We start from the raw sequence: 20,062 nt of genomic DNA, 5'->3' as shown, positions 1-20,062 counted from the left end.
AAATTTCGTTCAATTATATGTGCTAGACCATGTAAGATGTTCGTTTGTTTTTTTTTTTTTTCGAGAACATTTAGTATGTTATGGGGACTAACAACATGCTCCTACATGTGACGCTCTTCCGTGTTGCTTTATAAATGTTTCTGGAAAGAAAAGATGAGTTAAGCGGGAAGAACTGCCTGATTTTTATCATTTTGTTTTTCGAGCTCTTCAAAATCTATTCATGGCTCATAGATGACTAATTCAGCGTCAGTCTCTTGAACAACACCACCAGAGGAAGTTCTGAGTCTGGTCAGTGGAAATCAGCAAAATGAGGGAGGGAAGAAGAGAGAGGAATGGAGGGAGGGAGGGAGGGAGGGAGGGAGGGAGGGAGGGAGGGAGGGAGGGAGGAAGGGAGGGAGGGAAAGAGATAGAAATAAGTGTAAAGGACTAGCAATCAGAATCCTCTTATCTACGGTTAGAATAAATGAGAACCAATCAGTATCAGAAATAAAGGAAGACCTGGAAATGGGCCTTGCACTGTTGGCTGTCTGCTTCCAGGTCAGGCAGCTGGTCTGGGGAGGGAACCTGTGAAGCTGTAGAAGGGAGGAAGTTTTCTCTGTTACCAAGGCCTGAGAAGTGAAGTGACTAGACCACAGAAACTCTGGATGAAAATCAGAATTATTGGAGCTAGGTGTGGTGGCACAGTCTGTAATCCCACCACTTGTAGGTGGAAGCAAGGAGGTCAGGAATTCAAGAGAAGCAAGTTTGAGGCCAGCCTGGGTCACAGACAATATTGTCTCAAAAATAAAAATAAAATCCGGGTCCCTGAAAGGCTGACCTCCCTGTAATGAGAATAAGAAGACCTGTTCATTAGCATAGGGATAAAAACAGGAATTATTTCATCCACCAAATGCTGAAATGGCAAACGCTGGCTTGCTTGCCATGTCAGACCCATACCCACAGTGGCCCTCAGCCTACTGATCATGCCAGGTGACAGCTGGTGCCCCCCACCGTCAAGCCTTCCTCTGTCATGCAGGGCCAGAGCCAAAGCTCCATCAGGTTATCCCACTTGTGTGTTTGGGGCTGTGTCACGTCAGGTAAACAAGGAGGACTTGCCTAATTGTGAAACCCACAGGCACAATAGCCCTAATTTTGAGGTCCCCTCACCCAAGGTCTGTCATCCAATCCTGAAAGAGGAGCTGGAAAGATGGCCCTGTAGCTAAGAGCCCATGCTCCATAATCATAATCGCTGGAGTTCAGATCCTAGCATGTACCAACCAGCATTCCCCACACGCCTGCAGCCCTAGCTCAAGGGGCAGCGACAGGGTGAGCACGGAAGCTCTCTGGATTCCAGTGGAGACAAGTCATGAGCCCCAAGTTTAAGAAGAGATTCTGCCTCTGAGAAACAGGTAGAGGAGAAAGAGAAGAGAAGAGAAGAGAAGAGAAGAGAAGAGAAAGGCTTTGTAACTGCACCTGGGGATTTATGTGTATCATGGAAACTGAGAAGCAGAAAGGGCAGACGAGGGGAGATGGGAAGGGAAGCAATGAAGATGAACAAGATAGAGTGTGCTTTGGTCTACCACATGCATGCAAACCTCTTTAATGTTCATACTTTTCTGGCTGTTACACAAAACAGAGCCTACAAAAAATTGGTCTAGAGTAATCCTGCCTTCACAGGAACAATCAAGACGATGTCCAAATAAGTAGAAAGTCCTAGATGCTATTTAGAATTACCAAACTATATAGTATTAGTTTTAGGTTTGGGTAAGAATCTTATGAGGCAGAGGTTAGATCTCTAAGGGAGTATGTGTATGTGCTGGGGGGAGGGTAGGCTTGAAAAACCACAAGCCCATAATCAATAAAAGTCAGAACAAGGAGAGCACAGTTTAACAGCCAGCCAAGGTCAGAGCCAGAAACACCTGCAAGGTGGGTGACTAACAATGCCAGTTAGGCTGAGTGGCAAACACACAAGACAAGTTCAGCAGCTAAAAGAAGTTAGGGATGGATAGAGAGGGCTTTGATGCATGACCCTCCGTTTAGATGAGCAACATATGAGAAGCACGTGACCACTTCTTTAGGTGGGTCTGAAAGGCAGAGTGTGCTCCCCTGCACTGGCCTGGGTCACGATATGACCAGAGAACTAACCACTCTCAATAGAAACTGATTCAGTTTTGGTCCGATTTCCACCATAAATCCTATAAAAAGGCCCGTAGATAACCAGCTTCAAGGGTTTTCCCTCGGTTGGGAGAACGCGGCAAAGCTTTCCACCGGGGTGAGGCTCAGAAAGATGGCAAGAAGCTTTCCTATAGTGAGTGTGACGGCTAGCAGTGTACACATGGACAACTGCTTACGGATGATTAAATAGTGTGTGCAAACACTAGTGACTGCAGCTTCCTCCTTCCGGATGTTACCCTGGAAGACTGCTCTGAGAGCGAGACCTCCTGGAGTGACTAGCCAACCCCTCCCCCTGTGCTGTACAAAATAAACACACTCAAGTTCCCGGTTCTGTGGCAGGTGTACTCTATCATGGAGTATGCATGGCACAACAGACCTTAGTTTGTCTACACATGTATTTGTATGTTTATCCTGTCATTTCATTCCCAGTCCTAGTCAGGTCAAGTCCTAGCTGCAAAGGATTCAGCAGAGGTCTTCACAAATATCCTAATCTATTAATTATACTAACCAACTTTTAAAGTTCTCTGGGATCTAAATAGCTTCTGTTATTTAAAATGCTGGTAAGTAGATTTAGTTGCACCAGTGGTGGTAGTAACATAAATGCTAGTCTATTTCATTGCATTTGATCCTAAGACCCCAAGTGAGAAAGATTGTTCTCTCCCTCATTTAATTTGGAGGGCCAAGGGTGGGCCTCGGTGCTACAGGGCCTTGTGTTGCATCTGTGAGTCCCTGGTTCACTCATCAGTACTACCAAAAAAGAAAGAAAAGAAAAGCAGAAGAAAAAAACAGATGGAAGCAGAGGCACCCAAAGTTTATATAAGCTGACTCAGGTGGAACCCAGATTCACACAGGCGGACTATATCCAAACTTTGCATTTTGAACTTTACTTACTTTGTGGGTTTTATGTCCAATTAGCTCATACTTCATGAGAACATAATGTTGCCTATAAATTACATTTTCTCTTCTGATGAAGTGCTGGCAAAGCAGATGCTGTCATGCCGACTGAGGGGGATGCAGGCTTCGAGGGAGCTTCTCCCACACCAGCTGTCCAGTCTGTCTCAAAAACACCTGCCTAGGAGATACTGGAAATCTATTAAAATAGTTGGGTCTTTTAATCTTCTCAAACTTGCCACCATCTCCTTAACTTCACAATGATGACCCCTTTTCTTTAGCTATTAGAAAAAAAAGAGAGCCTGGGTCATGGTTTAGTAGGTAATGACAATGTAAAACCAACACTGATAAAGCAAAAAGAACATCCCTCACCTCAAAGTGGGTCATAGGTAGCTCATGGGGGAGTCAAATGTAAGTGTTCATGGCTTAGGAACACCGATTTAAGTCACTGCAAATTCTATGTTCTGATATTATTGCATTTTTACAATGCTTTTATGTGTGTGTGTGTGTGTATGCATATATACATAATGTTTATATAAATCAACAAATTTGCTTTCTAAATGAATTGTTTCAGGCATCACAAGTGAGGAAATCTCTGCTATAGCCTCAGATGCTATCCAACAATATTCCTACTTCTGTGATGGTGGAAAGTATCCTTTCAAAAAGACTTACCTAATAACTACGAAGATGTTAGGCCACACATGGAGGTGAAGACCTAGTGACTACTCAAGGGGAAGGGAGGAAGACAGCCCAAGATACCTTGTAATTAGGCTTTGGGCTTGGAACATTTCAATCTTTTCCACAATTGCTGAAATTATAATCGGCTACTCAACTTTTGCAGAAAGTTCAGTGCGCCATGTGGCTTCTTTTCCATAACTTTAGTTCATAGTAAAAAAAAAAATCGGTGTATGTGTGAAGGTGTTAAGTTTAAATCCTCAGAAGTGTAAAGACCAGCACTTTAGTGGACATCTGTCATCCCAGTGTATCTATGGTGAGGTGGAATTTGGAGACGGGAGAAGTTCCAGCTCACAGTTGGCTCGCCTGGCATCTGAGCAAGAGACCCTGCCTCAAGCAAGGCGGGACATAAGGAACAATATCCAAGGTGGACAGACTCTGACTTTCACACACAGGCTATGGCACATGTGCTCATACAATAGGTATGAAAATGGCCACCATCATGGTCAGTTCCTCCCTCTCTTTATTCCTCCCCTCCCCCTCACTGCCTCCCTCACACACACATGGGGGGGCAGGGGGTTGATAAAAAAATTCTGGCTAAAAGTTTAAAGTTCCTTTTATGTCCTAGGCAATGAAGTGTCGCTATGAGCTCCCCAGGAGCCACCAGACTTAGAAAATTGTGCCACCAGAGACTACAGTCTAAGCCAGGAGATTCTTTCCATGGTGGCTTCTCTTTATCTGTTCTTCAGACATCTAGGTACTGCATTCAGTCATGGGACCATCACTGAATGCAAACCTTTCCCATGACACCGTTCGCCTCGAAGATGTCAAGTGGCTTCTATTCAGGTGTTTGCACTGTCTTTCCTACTGCGGAATGTCCAGAGTGAAGCCCTGCAACAGAGAAGGGAGGGCTAAAAGGAGGAAAAAGCATTTCAGTCCATGAAGTATACACTAAAGGAAAGCTGAACTTCCAGAGAATGAAATGCCAGTGTAATGAGATGGAAGATTGCCTGCTGGGGTGGCTCCAGATCACACCTGGGATTAGGACAAGAAGAGGCTGGGCATGGAGGTCGGAGGATGATGGATGTTTAAAACGGGGACCTGCATTCCACAGATGCAATTTGAAGGGGGGACTCATGCTGCACCATCGGAAATAGTGTTGGCACCTACAAAGAAGACTGATGTGGGAGGTCCTTCTGTCTATGTGTTGCTTTTATTGGTTAATGAATAATAGGGCAGAGTAGAGCTAGGTGGGGAAAACTAAACTGAATGCTGGGAAAAAGTAGGCAGAGTCAGAGAGAAGTCATGGAGTCACCAGAGGAGAAAGATGCAAGCCACCAGCTGGAACCTTGCTAGTAGGCGATGAGCCTCATGGTAAAATATAAAATAATAGAAATGGGTTAATTTAATATGTAAGAGCTTGCTAAAAATACACTAGAGTAATTGGGCAAGCAGTATTTCAAATAATATAGTTTCTGTATGATTATTTATAGTCTGGGTGGCCGGGAAATGAACAAGTGGTCTCATACAACAGAAAACCAGCAAAGCAACAAACTGTGCACAGCTGAGGGGAAACTGAAGCTCATGATGCCCTTACTGAAACAGAGAAAGCAAGTAACAGTTTCAGATAAAGTGCTGTTGCAAAACAAGATGATTTCAGTTCTAGTTTTCATAACTTGAAAGATCCCTTTAAAACATGATGGCCAACCCTTCACACCTTATTTTTACACACATACAAAAAAAAAAAAGGTACCTTCGTGCCTCCACTTTGAAAATACACTATCTAGAATTTAATGAGTACAAAGAGGCTTCAAAAAGTTTGCAAGCTGGGCAGGGAGTGTAGCTCAGCTGGTAGGGCGCATGAAGCCCTGGGTTAGCTTGCCAGCATAATATTTAACAGCAGTGGTAGGACAGGCCTCTCATCACATCACAGCACTTGGGACCTAGAATCTGTAATATCAGAGCTTCAAGGTCACCCTCAGCGACATACAGGGGCCACATCTCTAAAAGAAACCAAAAACCCCAGACCTAACATATCCATCTGCATAGTGGCTACAAGCATGAAAGAGAAAGGTGCCCTGGGTTCTCACAGCTATGGGCTGAGTGTAAATGAACCCGAACTGCTAGTCCTGAACTCCTGGAGACCAGCACCCAGTCCTCTGTACTGCTAGGCTCATATTTCCTAAGTCCTTCACAAGACGGGCAGCTTCAGCTGAGTCTGCAGGCTTCTGCAGCCCATGCTCCTTTTCCCAGCACCCTGACAAATGACAGCAAGTCTCCTTGCCCCTTTCTCCCTGGGGTGGCCCAGGTGATTTAAGGAAGGGACACAGACTGCTTCCTATGCTTTACATATTAAAACAAAAATACATCCTTAATCCAACGTAAGGAGACTGCATTGCACTGTAGGTAGCATTATTTTGTCTAAAACTTCATGGTTTCATGATGTGTTGATAGTTTTCCGTTTACCTGCCCCTAAATCAGGTGGTAAGGTGTGGGGAAGGCTGCAAGCATACTATTTATTTTCCCCTAGTTTAGTTCTAAGCGGGTAAAAAAAACAGAAAGGAGGTCAAGGTGATAAAGGAATCGGATTCTTTCATTCGCCTCTTTTCCTAAGACTACCATACTTCTTCCTTCAATTCTCTCTCTGTCTCTTTCTCTGTCTGTCTGTCTTGTCTGTCTGTCTTTCTATCTTACACCCTATACTGCTTCAAAGACAATCAGAGGCAGCTAACTTTCAGTTCCAATAACTAGAAACTATAAAGGATTTTGTACTCTATCCCTTCTGAAAATTGTATGTAAATTATACCTTTCTGCCAATCATATATTTTACAGTAAAATATTAGTTGCTGTTTCTTCCTTTTTCCCCTTTGTGAACTCAAAGGTTTGACTGTTTCTGGTTTTGGTTTTGGTTTTGTTTTTTGAGACAGTTTCTCAGTGTAATAGCCCTGGCTGTCCTGGAATTTGCTTTGTAGACCAGGATGGCTTCCGAGATCCACCTGCCTCTGCCTCCTGAGTACTAGGATTAAAGGTGTGAACTGCCACTGCCTGGCTGTGACCTCAAGTTTTTAAACTGCTCCTGGAACCTGCTTTGAGAGGGGGTCTTTATAGATGCCAGTCCCAAACTGACAACACACAAGAACCTGAAGTGAGATGATGTTAACTACTTTTCTTAGACTAATACCCTTCTAAGGCTTTTTAAATAAATGTGGTATGAGAATGCAAATGTGGATTTTGAAAATCATACATTAAAAAGTAAATAAAAGTCTTCTCAGGCAGGTAAGGTAGCGTACACCTGTAATACAGCAGACCAGAAGCAAGAGGATGGAAGAGAGTTCAAGACCTGCCTCAGCTGCAATGGGAGACCCTGTTTGAAAAATAATGTCAACAAACAGATAAACACGCTCTGTCTCGCCATCTTATCTCCTAATTACGAGAGCAACTCCAAAGCAAGCTATCATTTGTCTTCTCGGTATTGATTTTGCCATTAAATAAATCTCGCTGCCCTCCAACATAGCATCTTGATCTCTATATAAAAACACATAATCATTGCACATACAGAATATCTAAATAAGGATAAAGAGAATGGAAACGGCATAGGAGATACCACACTGCAATAATAAACTGGTAAGTACTAATTCTTCGATAAGTAACACTTGCTGGATTGATGAAATACTCGTCCAGAGGGCAGAGAAAAGTCTTCAGAAACTAGACAAAAGTATCAGCACAAAATTTTTCGTTTTTTTTAAAAGAGTTTCCTCTTTATTAAAAAAAAAATTAGAAAGTATACCACAATAATGTAAAGAACAGCAAAAATAATGGAAAATAAATGGTCAAACAGACTGTATGGGTGTAAGTGTAAATATGAGCTCACCCCATCTTTTTTTTTTTTTTAATCTGTGCTGATTTTCCCACAGGAAGGAAGAGATTAAAGGATGGATTACTTCACGCACTATAAAGGTCTCGAGGCTGACCCCACTCTTAGAGGGGACTCTTTCAGAGGAATAATGCTATAAAGAATAGTGAAAACCCACAACCAAGCCCTTCAGAGGGCCCTCATTCACAGCTCTCATTGACTGCCATGGCCTCTCCGAGGGAACTGAAAATAATTCACTGCCCACCAGAACACTGAGCTCACAGAGAGGAGGAAAGTGGCAGAGCAGCTTTGCATCTATTTAATGTTTTTGCAGAAACGTGAAGGGGGTTAATCTTCTACAAGTCCAGTCATGGGCTTTCACAAAGAACCAAGGAGGAGTCGCGAAGCCTCCCCCGACTCTGCGGGAAGCTCTTTCTTTGTGCCTTCTTTTCTACACACATCTGACAAAGACGCTAAGTGTCTCCTGCCTGGATTCTGAGGTGAGAGAAGCTACAATGATGTCATCGCCTCCAAAGAGCTCTGTGAGCTGAGATAATGAAGATCTCTCTGCTCAAGGCATTACCATAGCTTCGGTGCAAACTTCCGAAACTTCCAAACACCTCAGGCTCCTATTCATTGCAAGGGGCAGTGTGTTTTTCTTTATCTTCTAAATTACTCAGAGGAAATCCTCGCAGAACAATGTTCCGCTCTCACTAAACATAGCCTCTGAGTTCAGAGAGAGTCAGTAGCAATGTGCCAGACTGGAACGGTTTATTCATAAACTTAAAGTGGGAACAAAGGATCATACGGGTTTTTGTTTTGTTTTTAATGAGGAACAGGTATGCTATTCAATTAATATTCTTGTTATTTTCATCAGTTTGGTAAGAAATATGTCAATATATGAATAGCAGCAACTTACCACCCCATAATCCTGAATATATGTTATAAACATGGCTTTTTAGAAATGAATTGAATTATTCATGAACACCAATAATTTGAGGACAGTTAGTCTCCAATGGTTTTTATACCATTTGTTGATGGACTCAATTATGTACGTATTAGGAAACTATGCACATACAACAGAGGCCTTCTGACACTAGGAAAGCTTGCTTAAAAAAACACAACTCAGTGCAAAATCAAACGTCTGTTCAAGCACTGTTGGAAAGTGTTTATATAGAGCAATGATTTCTTTTAAGAAATTTGACTGTCTCAAAACACTATAATTAAAAAAATTAAAAAACACTAATTTTCTCTCATAACCTCATTTGTAGTATATTCTTCTTCAATTATATACAATATTGCATATGAAAACGTGGCTTCTTTTAAACGTTTCTAAATAATAAACTTCATGGAAATATTTTTCCAAAGAATATTATACAATTAGGTAAAATAAAAGGTCAGAGCCTGAAGAGGCAGCTCAGCAGTTACGGACATTTGCTGTTCTTGCAGAGGACCTAGGTTCCAGTCCCAGCACCCACAGGGCACCTATAAATTTTCTATCACTCTACTTTCAGAATATCCGACACCCTCTTCTAGCTTCCTCAGGCACCACACACATAGTACATAGACATACACACTGGCAGTAATACCCATTCACATAGAATAAAAATAAGGAAATCTTAAAAGAAAAATTATGTATACTAGTGTGTTTTCTTTGAATTTTTTGACTTTCAATGAGCTAACTACAGAAAGACATTTGATTGTGGGGTCTGCTTAGCTAAACCAACATTGTAGTGATATTTTATTTATATTTTAATAAATACAACTTGCCTGAAGTTCAAAGAGTAAAACAACCACTGGCCAGGTTACAAAATAGCAACCCTACCTCCAGGAATCTCAGAATGAGACTGAGTCTGAGAGCTGTTTCCTCCCATTTTATAATCCTCTCTAGGGCTGGGATTAAAGGTGTTTGCCAGGTTTCTATGGCAAACTAATGCGGCTACTGGGATTAAAGATGTATGTCACCACTGCCTGGTCTGTAAAACTGATCAGTGGGACTGTTTTACTCTCTGATCTTCAGGCAAGCTTTATTTAATAAAATACAAGTGAAATGCCACTACATAACATAAAGGTATTATGACATCAAAATTTGGGTCTAAGGATATATTGCTTAGGAAAAGAGGTTTTGCCTTTGTTTCCACAGGAGATGAGAAGCTATGGATTCCTTCCAGGCTAACATAGTTTGACCAAGTGAGACTCTTTGAGAGGTCTCCCTGAGAGGCCCAGGTGATCCAACATCTAGAACAGCTTCAAGGTAACTGGCTGAGACTATGAAGCCTCACAGACTACTACAGCCAAGATTTAACTATAATTACAAATTTTCTCAGGATCCCCATAAGATTACCAGTACCGTCAATCAGCAGGAAGTATCCCCATAAGATTACCAGTACCCCCAATCAGCAGGAAGTAGTATATAAAACTACATTCAATTCCCCCAAAATATTATTTATAATTTTTTTTCATTTAAAGGGGGTTGGTTATACATAGTTAATGGTCATAGCCAATTTTTTTCTAAAGAGAAAAGGGACATATGACATAGAAAGGATAGAAAAGTAGATTATTAAATCTACTTTAATTAAAAATTGTTAATCTCAAAATATTTTACTTGTATAGATTTTGGTTTATTGATATAAACTTAAGATCAATTTTATTTCCTACTTTAATTAAAAATTGTTGATCTCAAAATATTTTACTTGTATAGATTTTGGTTTATTGATATAAATTTAAGATCAATTTTATTTCCTACTCATGTTTAAGGTATTATATTCATATAGTTCATTTAAAAATGTAATGTATAGATAAGAAATACAAATTAATAATCATCTATAATAGTCAAACTTATAGTCATACTAGTTAGGTTTTCTAGAATAAAGAGATATATTTCAAATAGATAGGCAATCTTCAAACACTTCAAAGGCCTACAGAATATGGCACTTAAAGATTTTAAGAACTTAAGACTTTTCTTGACAATGAGACGTATCTGCTCTTAGCGACACCAGTTACTTAAAGAGGATGATGGGATGATGGACATCAAAGAAGATTCTTATGGGGTTTAATTGTGGCAAGGCTAGTCACTTGGGCAAGAAACTGCTCATGCCTGGACTGCTTGACAATATGCTTTATAAACTGGATATGCAGGACACTCAGGAAAATGATTGATGGACTTTCCAAAATAAGGTGAGACACTTCTTCAGGGTTCCTGCTTCATGAAAGACTCTTCCAGACATTCTTCAGGACACAGAAAAAAAAACAACTGATGAATTTTGCCAAAATAGGAGGGAGGGTCCTTCAAATTTCATGCTACACTGAAAAATCTGCCAGATAGATACTCTATGTCTGTAGGCTGAAGATGAGTGCCTCAATGTTACAGAAGAACTCTGGTTGACTGCCCAGGCAGCCAGATAGCTCTGCTATTTCTAGAGTTTGGAAGTTGCTTACAATGCACTTCCTGTTTACTGAGGTAATATTATATACTTCTGGGGTATTTGATTGAGTTGAAGACTAGATAGTTATAATCACAGTTTTCTTTAGTTATAATAAAAGATAAACTAGATATGAAGCTTTAGATTCACAAAGATAGAATAAATGATAGAATGTTTTCTTTAATTTTGTCAAATACAAATAGACTAAATACTGTAACTGTAATTCTTGCTTCATAACATATGTGATTTTGCTATGTTAGAGTGAAAATCTTCCTTTTTAATTATACAGAAAAGGGGAGATGATGTGAGATTCCCCTTTGTATGTTGTAAATATATTTTATTATCACTGGTTAATAAAGAAGCTACTTTAGCCTATGGCAGGGCAAAATATAGCTAGGTGGAACATCCAAATAGAGAGACAGGGAGAAAGGAGGTAGAGTCAGGGAGATGCCAGCAGCCACCCAAGGAGTAAGATGCCAGAAAATTACCAATAAGTCATGGGGCAAGTGATGATACACAAATTATTAGAAATGGGTTAATTTATATGTAGAGTTAGTCAGTAAGGAGCCTGATTCATTGGCCAAGCAATTATAATTAATATTAAGCCTCTGAATGATTATTTTATAAGTAGATGCTAGAACCAATGGGCAGGACAAAAACCAGTCCAGTAGACCTGGCAGGACAAGGAAAGGTCTCTAGCTACAAAGAGCCATATTTTTATAATCATATTATTGTCATTGCTACCTACACTTTGGTCTTCTGTCCTCAGAAATAGGCTTTTTGTTGTTGTTGTTGTCTTTTGAGACAGGGTTTCTCTGTAAAACAATCATGGCTATCCTGGAACTCACTCTGTAGACCAGGCTGGCCTTGAACTCACAGAGATCCAGCTGCCTCTGCCTCCCAAGTGTTAGGATTAAAGGCATGTGCCAACACCATCCCCAATATTACAACTTAGTTCAAATTTCGTCATCCTTAAACATTCATATCTAGTCCCTCAAACACTGTAGCTTGTATTTTGATTAAAATATACTGTTATCTTGAAAGTTGCATTGTCTATTTTCTAGATGTCTCACTGAAGTGTTAATTGCACAATGGCTTAATTTTAATTGGTTATGTTTTTAACCAGTTTTTAGCATAGTATAGTGCTAGATGATAAATCATATGGTTTAGTAGTTCATTAACAAATAATAATTATCATGCCTCATAATTTCTTAGTGCTTTAAAATATCTCAGTATTGTATCTTTGTGTACTTTGAAGACATAAATTATGACTACTCAATCCATCTAAAAAAACTGATAGGAATTAGCTGATACTGCCTCTCTTACTTTTGGAAAATAATCATATTTCAAGACATTTAACACAGTCAAACTGCCTCTATGAAACAGCTTTCATAAAAATGTCTAGTAATGCCCAGAGGGCAGTATGAAAAGAGACTAATTACAAAATGTGTGTGTTCCTGCTTTTATACAACATTGTCTTATGTTAAGTAACTTCTTAAATAACCCCTATATCTAGGTCATATCTTAGGAACTTATGACTAGAAATATGAGGGTAGTTCCCAAACACTGAGCACTGTATCCCAAAGTATACAGACCCCAGTGATTGATGTTCATAGGGCATTTGAAATGTGAGCTACAGGAGAAAAATTAATACACTAATGGGAACTTCGCTCACTTTAAATACTTGTTAGTCTATGTCTAGACAGAAAGAAAATCTTCTGGAGTGTATGACATCATAGTGACAATATTACTCTATACCCTATGATTTGCATAAAAATCACTCAGCCATTTGTTTATCATTGATAAAATCACACTTGTAGAGTCATAAGTAAATAAACTAAATAACTCTTACTTGTAAAATTCTGTGGATCTTACTATTATTCTGTTAAATAGACCTAGTATCAAACAGCCTTCTCACTTTGCCAGTCAAGTTCTCAGACTTCATCAGAGGACTTCCTTTGTGCAGTGAATGTTCATTAATGCAGACACTCAGAAATGATCACACTATAGACGACAAATATCAGTGGCAAGCACAGCCACAAATGAGTTCCAGTGGATCTGAGAAAAGTTGGGGAGGATAAATATAATCAAAACACATGGTATGAAATCCTCAAGTGGTAATATCCTATGGAACTTGGAATAAAATGGGGTTTCCATATGTTAATTGCAAAAGAAAATAAAAGTTATGCATGATTAAATTATTAACACCCACCTAAAGACCTTGGGAAGCTGAATATCTAAGGTCTTCTTAATGACTAAGGATATCAGGTATGATCTGTGAACCCTCTGTTTAATCACTCAGAGAGTAAATATTATGAGAATATTCACACACAAAAGACAATCGACTGATCCCATACACTCCCTAGCAAAAGTCAAACAGCATTTAAAAAAAAATAAAAAAGCAATTCTAAAGTTTCTATGAGTCACAGAGGACCTAGATGGCTGACAGAAAGTACCAAAGACTTGAACATCAGACATGAACCTGTAAACTGGTAGAAGAAAGTATAAGGAAACAGCTCACGGTCTTGCAATGATTTTTTAGATGGGCACCAAGAAAGAAAGATGGCAAAAGCAAACATTGGAATGTGGGACAGTCTTAGTTTCTTCTCCTGACATGGTGATAAAACAATCTCCTGGCAAAAGCAACTGAGGGAAGAAATGGTTTGTTTCAGCTCACAGTTTAGAAGCATCATGGCAGAAGTCAAAGCAGCAGAAATCTGAAGTACTTGGTTGCACTGCGTCCACTGTAATCACTCGATCAATTAAAATGTATGTCCACTTTATTATTGATATTGCTTATTGTATTCTGTGAATAGGTTTTATTACCATTAGTTAATAAAGAAGCTACTTTGGACTATGGCAGGGCAGAATATAGCAAGGTGGGAAAACTAAACTGAATGTACAGAGAAAGAAGGCAGAGTCAGAGAGAAGTCATGTAGCTGCCAAAGAAGACGCCAGAACCCTACTGGTAGGCTACAGTCTCGTGGTGATACACAGATTAACAGAAACGGATTACTTAAGATGTAAGGGATAGCTAGTATGACGCCTAAGCTATTAGCAAAACAGTGTTGTAATTTATATAGTTTTTGTGTGATTATCTGAGTCTTGGTGGCCAGGAAACTAAAGTACAGTCTCTGTTTACAGCTTAACCTCTTCACTTCCTGTTTACTGAATTCTCCAGATGCAAAACATGAAGCTAATTTTGGTTACCTGTGCTGTTTTATCATAACTGTCACAAGATTACAACAGAAGAAATTGAATTGAGTGATACTCTTGTGTACACCATGGTGAGCTGAATATTAACTAGGAAAGATTCTTAAAACTCATTAAAGATGGAAATTTTAATAAAAAATAAGAATCAAAATGGTCACTGTTACATTTTGTACAATATCCATGACTCAAATTGAAAAAGTATAAATATAATCTTCATTTATACTAGGCATACCTATTGGTCAAAGTCTGAACTGACAACAGTCTTATAGAATGTTTCTCCACTAATTTAAGAAAAGACGCTGGTAAGGGATGGAACACGGTCCAGGAAACAAAGATTACAACAACACTACCTGAACCAAACTTTTGCTTTTCTCAAATGCTGGGTAGTTACAAAATACAAAGGGACATTATTAACAAGAGCCCAGAGCAACATATTTTTTCCCAATCTGCTTAACTGAACTCTACTTCTTAGAAGCCAATCAATAATACTGACAGTGACTTCCATCAAGGTTGCCCATTAGATAAGAAGTTGCAGCCAAAATCACACAGTGAGGACGACAACAGAAAACACCATCCAAACCCCATGCTTGCTTTGCCTACATGTCATCCAAAATTGGGAATTAACGGTTTAAGGGTTTAAGAGAGTAATGTAATGTTAAGTCTAATATTCCAAGTTCTTGTCACTAGAAGCCTGTTTGATGGCATTATATAAGTACAGATACCAAACAGTATGAGACATCAGAAAAACATTGATTTTCAAAAATAAATAAATATGATTTTTAAGAACCATTTATCTCATAAGGGGATCATTCAGCACAAAGACAAAAAAGCATGGCACATGGAGAAGAGCACACAGGAGTTCTGAAAGTGGGAACAAATTGGAAAACATAGCAAGAACTGCATAGATTTCATTCCAGAACAGCAGACATCAGAGTAAGTCCCTATGTAAGTCTGTAGATGCTGTATATTGTTAACACTCACAACTGAGCAGTTAAATATTTAAAATCAATTATTATTGTTCATGTTTTGCGTGTTAAAATCCCTTCACTATTGCTTTCACTATTGCTTCACTCTGCTTTATAATTGCTTCATGGAATAAGATAATCTCCATACCAAATTCATTCTCTCTGTAATTATTATAAACAGACTGAAATATACTAAAGAAATCCCACATACGTAATTAGCATTTCCATGTGAATTCAATAGAAGTAGCTCAACAAATGATCTCAGTTTAGATTATAAACTACCTGTGAAAATTTATAATCTAACACTACTGAAAGGAATGTTTGCTCAATAGCATGTCCTCATATTACAGTAATATCTTCCATGCATTATTTACTAATAAAATTATCTGCTAAAATGAATTTCTATCATTTCATATTTTCCTTTTACAAAGCCCATCAAGGATTCTCTTTGATCCATGCACAGGTCACGAGACTCTCCCAAAGCACAAGGTTAGGGCACCTATTCACATGCCTAAATTCAAAGAAGACTCGTCATCTACCCAGCCCCTAGCATCACCAAGGCCAAGTTGTTCCATTACTTTTGCTTGTTCTGTAGTTTCACTCCCCAGTAACCAGGAGCAACTCCTAAATCATTTCTGACTACTCCATGTCTCCCACCTGCGACAAAGACACTCCTTCAGGGCACCATGACAACCACACCAGCGACGCAAGCACTTCGGTTCCTGTAGAAAAATGAAAAACTCTGAAAGGAAGCTAGGAGATAAAGGCTTACAAGTCCTTGCTTCCCACTGGTAGGAAGTAATTACAAAAATTACTTTAACATAGAGCTAGTAGTGAATGAATAGCTTGTAATGTGAGGAGAGAAGCCTAGGGGCCTCGAGACTCAATACAAAATATGAAAAGCTGAATGATGCCTTGCAAACACACCCCAGCCCCCACAGACTGCCTGAAGTAAATCTCTGACGATGACAGTGTGAGCAGTCTCTAGGGATGGTCAGGGTGTGTGTGTGTGTGTGTGTGTGTGTGTGTGCGTGTGTGTGTGTGTGTGTGTTTTAAATCTGAGTTTACACAAATGACTGAATAGCGGGGGTTAATTTTGAATTCACATATAATTATCAATGTCATAAATAGAGGGCAGATAGAAAATCCTTTTGTACTGACTACAGATGTCAAAAAAAAAGGGTGGTTTTCCAGTCCTGTAGCAATGGTCAGAGAGAAGCAAACCAGACTTTCCCATCATGATGATGTATAGGGTCATAATGACAGAGAAGCGTCTCTATCACAAGTGTGCCAAGGTCTTGTTTATTGCTAACTAGAAGGACAGTACACCCCCTGACAGGGACAGGGGGTGTACTTTACCCAAACCGCCAACTCTTCATTGATCATAACTCACAATGATAAAGTTATAATCCTGAAGGTCTCAAACTCTACTTGTGTTGGGGGATTGTGGGGGGAAGCGATGCTTGCCTGTGCATGTGGGGCCAGGGCTCAGCTTTGGATATCTTCCTCTGTTACTCTTCCCCTTCATTTTTGACACAGGGTTTTTCATTGAACCTGGAGCTGACCATTTTGGCTGGGCAGGCTAGCTGGTGAGTGTTCAAGATCCACCTGTCTCCATTTTACCAGCAAAGGGTTATAGACACATACCACCATGCTAGGTTTTTATTTCAGTAGTGGAAATCTGAATTTAGATCTTCATGTGCCAGTTCCACAGACTTGGAGATCTCATTTGTCATCTGTAATTAAAAAGCTAAGCTCCTAGCCAGGGCAATGCTAGATTAGCCAGAGCAATGCTGGAGAGCTCACCCTGGTGGTAAGGTAAGGGGAGAACTGGCAGGCAGACTAACCCTGCAGCTACCCAGGCCCAGAACCAGGGTTATGACTTGCCTGCCCCAACATCTACCCCATCTATGATCTGCTAGCACAAGAAGGAACCTAATCACAGACCCTAAGCTGCAGGACCTGCCCAACACAGGACAACAACAGGCTAACCAAGAGGAGTTAGTTAGCCAGTGTAGAAGAAACCAGAGGCCTTGAACCAGACCAATGATTCTTTCCAATGAACACTTGCAAGTAAAGATATTTGGACAAAACGGTTTACTGTATGAGTCACACTTCACATTCCATGGTGAGATTTTTAATTTTTTCTCCTTTTTTCTATTAAATCTGGCTTTATTTAGGGTGATGATGCAGGGATGGAGGACAGATGTGATTAGACAGGGACCAAGACACGTGATGTAAAAGACACATAGAATAAATAAAAATAAAGCTCAAAAAAAAGAGCTAAGATCCATGACTGTGATTTGTGTACCAAATTCAAGATACTTCTGAAAAAGTCTTCCATTTTTTTCACATTTCAAAAACAGTACAACTTCCCTAATTTAGAGTCAAGACGAAAGGCTGGCTAAGTTAACTGAGGGTCTTGCTGGTGAGTTATACCATAAACCAATAGGTTAAAAGCGATGACTTTTTCTGGTGACTCAGACAAATGTTCTTGGAAACAGGAAATGAAAATACATGCCTGCATCTTCTCAGACAGAAAACTTTGGAGACTTGAGAGAAATAGAAACATTTCCATTTCCTTTCATTTCTAGATTTCATCTTGTTTGTGGTTTTGAGGACACAAAGCCTGCCTCATCTAAAGTTGTAGATAGACAATATCTTTTAATGGTTTCTAGTTCGGAACAATGTGTCCTTCAGATGCTCAGTGGTAGAGCTAGGGATGAGAGGAGAAGGCAAATAGAGACAGTGTAAGCCTTATAAGTACCCCATCCCCTTGCCTAGCTTGCTTACCTCTGCTCGTCCTTCCTGCATTGTCCCATCAAGTAATCATGAGAACAATATTCCATATTTGGAACAAAGTTAGAGCTTTAATAGACACTGTTTTCAGTACAGATTTAGGCATGGACAATAATAGAAAGAGAGTGAGGTGCTTAGGAAAAGGGCAGCACAGAGGAACGCACAGCTCCTGGCTTCTCCAGTGATAGTCGCCCACAAAGGCAATTTTAAAATGGCCTCACTGTTTCCAGCGGATCTCTAAGGTAATATTCAAATCATCTCCATGTGCCGTCCTCCTCAAGATTCTTTTTGTTCACACTTTATAGGTTCTAATTCTGCATAGAGACTTCTCTGTTTGCGTCTGGCTCCAGCACTGGATCTCTGCTATATACATCACTCCCGTTCAAGCTCTAATCTGTTTTTATTTAGAATAGTTAGAACAAACTCTAAGCCAGACAGATGACACACCTAAGCAGCTGAACTACAAAAGGCCTCATAAAGGGGTCAGGCAATCGCCAGGACAAGTAGACAATCTGATGTCCTGGCTCTACAGCCCCATTGACAAGCTTTGCCGGATGATAAGCAAGCACCTGTGGACCAATATGTTCCCCTGATAACTCTGCATCAGAAGAATTACAAAGGCATGGTCCTCAAATCTGTTTCTTCCCAGCTACCCCCTAGTGTATGCGTGTTACTTCTCTTATTGCAGCTCGTTGAAGAATGATGCTTCACTTAAGACAGGATCTCAACTGATCCAGAAAAGTCCTGCTTCGTATGGCTCCTTAGTGTTCATTTATGAATCAGTACACCTTTATAACTCAGTAGCTCATTTTAAATGATGAAATACGTCATAAAAATACATTCCTAATTTATACTCGGACTACATTTCACCTATAAGAAATATTGACCACTCTAGTCATTTGACAAGAAGAGAATTAAAAAGCTATAGTCTTGTGTTTAAATTTGTGAATCTGAACTCTTCTTGTCCTAGGGAAGAAAGTTAAATTTCTGACACAAATAGTTAGATATACTTAAGAATAGATCTGCTGATATCACCAGTAGCTAAATCAGAACACCATAAATATGAAAATAAAACACATTTATTTCATGTTAAGCTTTATCTTGGGACACCCTGGTACAGGTACTGAGTTAACTGAGAGAGAAGAAACAAACTGTTTTACCTCCTCCTGTGGCCCCTACAGCCCTATCCTGAGTAGGTCACCTTAGCTCATGGTCTACTTTCACTACAGGGCAAGATTCTGGTCATGATCAAGGAAGTCAGCCTCCAATGTGTGCATTGTTATAAACCGACTTTAACATAATCTGCGTTTGCTGCCAGGACTAATACTTCCAATAACTGCCAGATTTTTGCCCACCCCCTGTGTGTGTGTGTGTGTGTGTGTGTGTGTGCACTTGTGTGTGTGTTTTCTGGGAAACAAACCCAGGGCCTTGTGAATGCTTAGGTAAGTGTTGTATACAGGAGCCACACACTCCCTCAGTCCATTTCTGTTCTACTAAACACAACAGATCCACACATTTTCTTACTAAAAAATTAGTAAGATTTGCCTCCTGTAAATATTACACCAATGAAAGGCACTGAGACTAACATTTACAGAAATTGATGTCATGCAGAACCAGAAGGGAGTGGTGAGATCCAGCTTGGAAGGCAGGAACGGGGGGTTCAGTTTGGAATGGACTGATGGGGCTCATCTTGGAAGGGAGTGATGGGGTTCATCTTGGAACGAAGTGGACAGGGTTCAGATTGGAAGGGAGTGATGGGGTTCAGCTTGGAAGGGAGTGGACAGGGTTCAGATTGGAAGGGAGTGATGGGGTCCAGCTTGAAAGGGAGTTATGGGGTTCAGATTGGAAGGGAGTGATGGGGTTCGTCTAGGAAGAGAGTGATGGGGTTCAGCTTGGAAGGGAGTGATAAGGTCCAGCTTGGAAGGAAGTAATCAGATCCAGCTTGGAGGGTCTGCTCTCATTTATAGATATGGGCTAAAGTCTTCGGTTGTTATAACCTATGTTCAGGTTTCATTACACCAACAAAATCAGAAAAGCTTCAGGGGCCATAAGGTTTACATTTCCAAGCTATTTAAAAAATAAATCCTACA

The 20,062-nt window shown here is 40.0% G+C and overlaps 1 protein-coding gene across 1 annotated transcript in view; it reads right to left on the bottom strand.

The window, feature by feature from the left end:
* The window catches only part of Adamts3 (ADAM metallopeptidase with thrombospondin type 1 motif 3), a 209,979-nt gene that overhangs the window by 83,583 nt on the left and 106,334 nt on the right, over positions 1–20,062 (bottom strand). The gene's annotated exons all lie outside the window — the stretch shown is intronic.

This window comes from Myodes glareolus, chromosome 8, assembly GCF_982192425.1.
Source record: "Myodes glareolus chromosome 8, mMyoGla1.1, whole genome shotgun sequence".
Lineage (NCBI taxonomy): Eukaryota > Metazoa > Chordata > Mammalia > Rodentia > Cricetidae > Myodes > Myodes glareolus.
The sequence above is the reverse complement of the archived record's forward strand: the minus strand, read 5'-3'. Positions and strand labels throughout refer to the sequence as shown.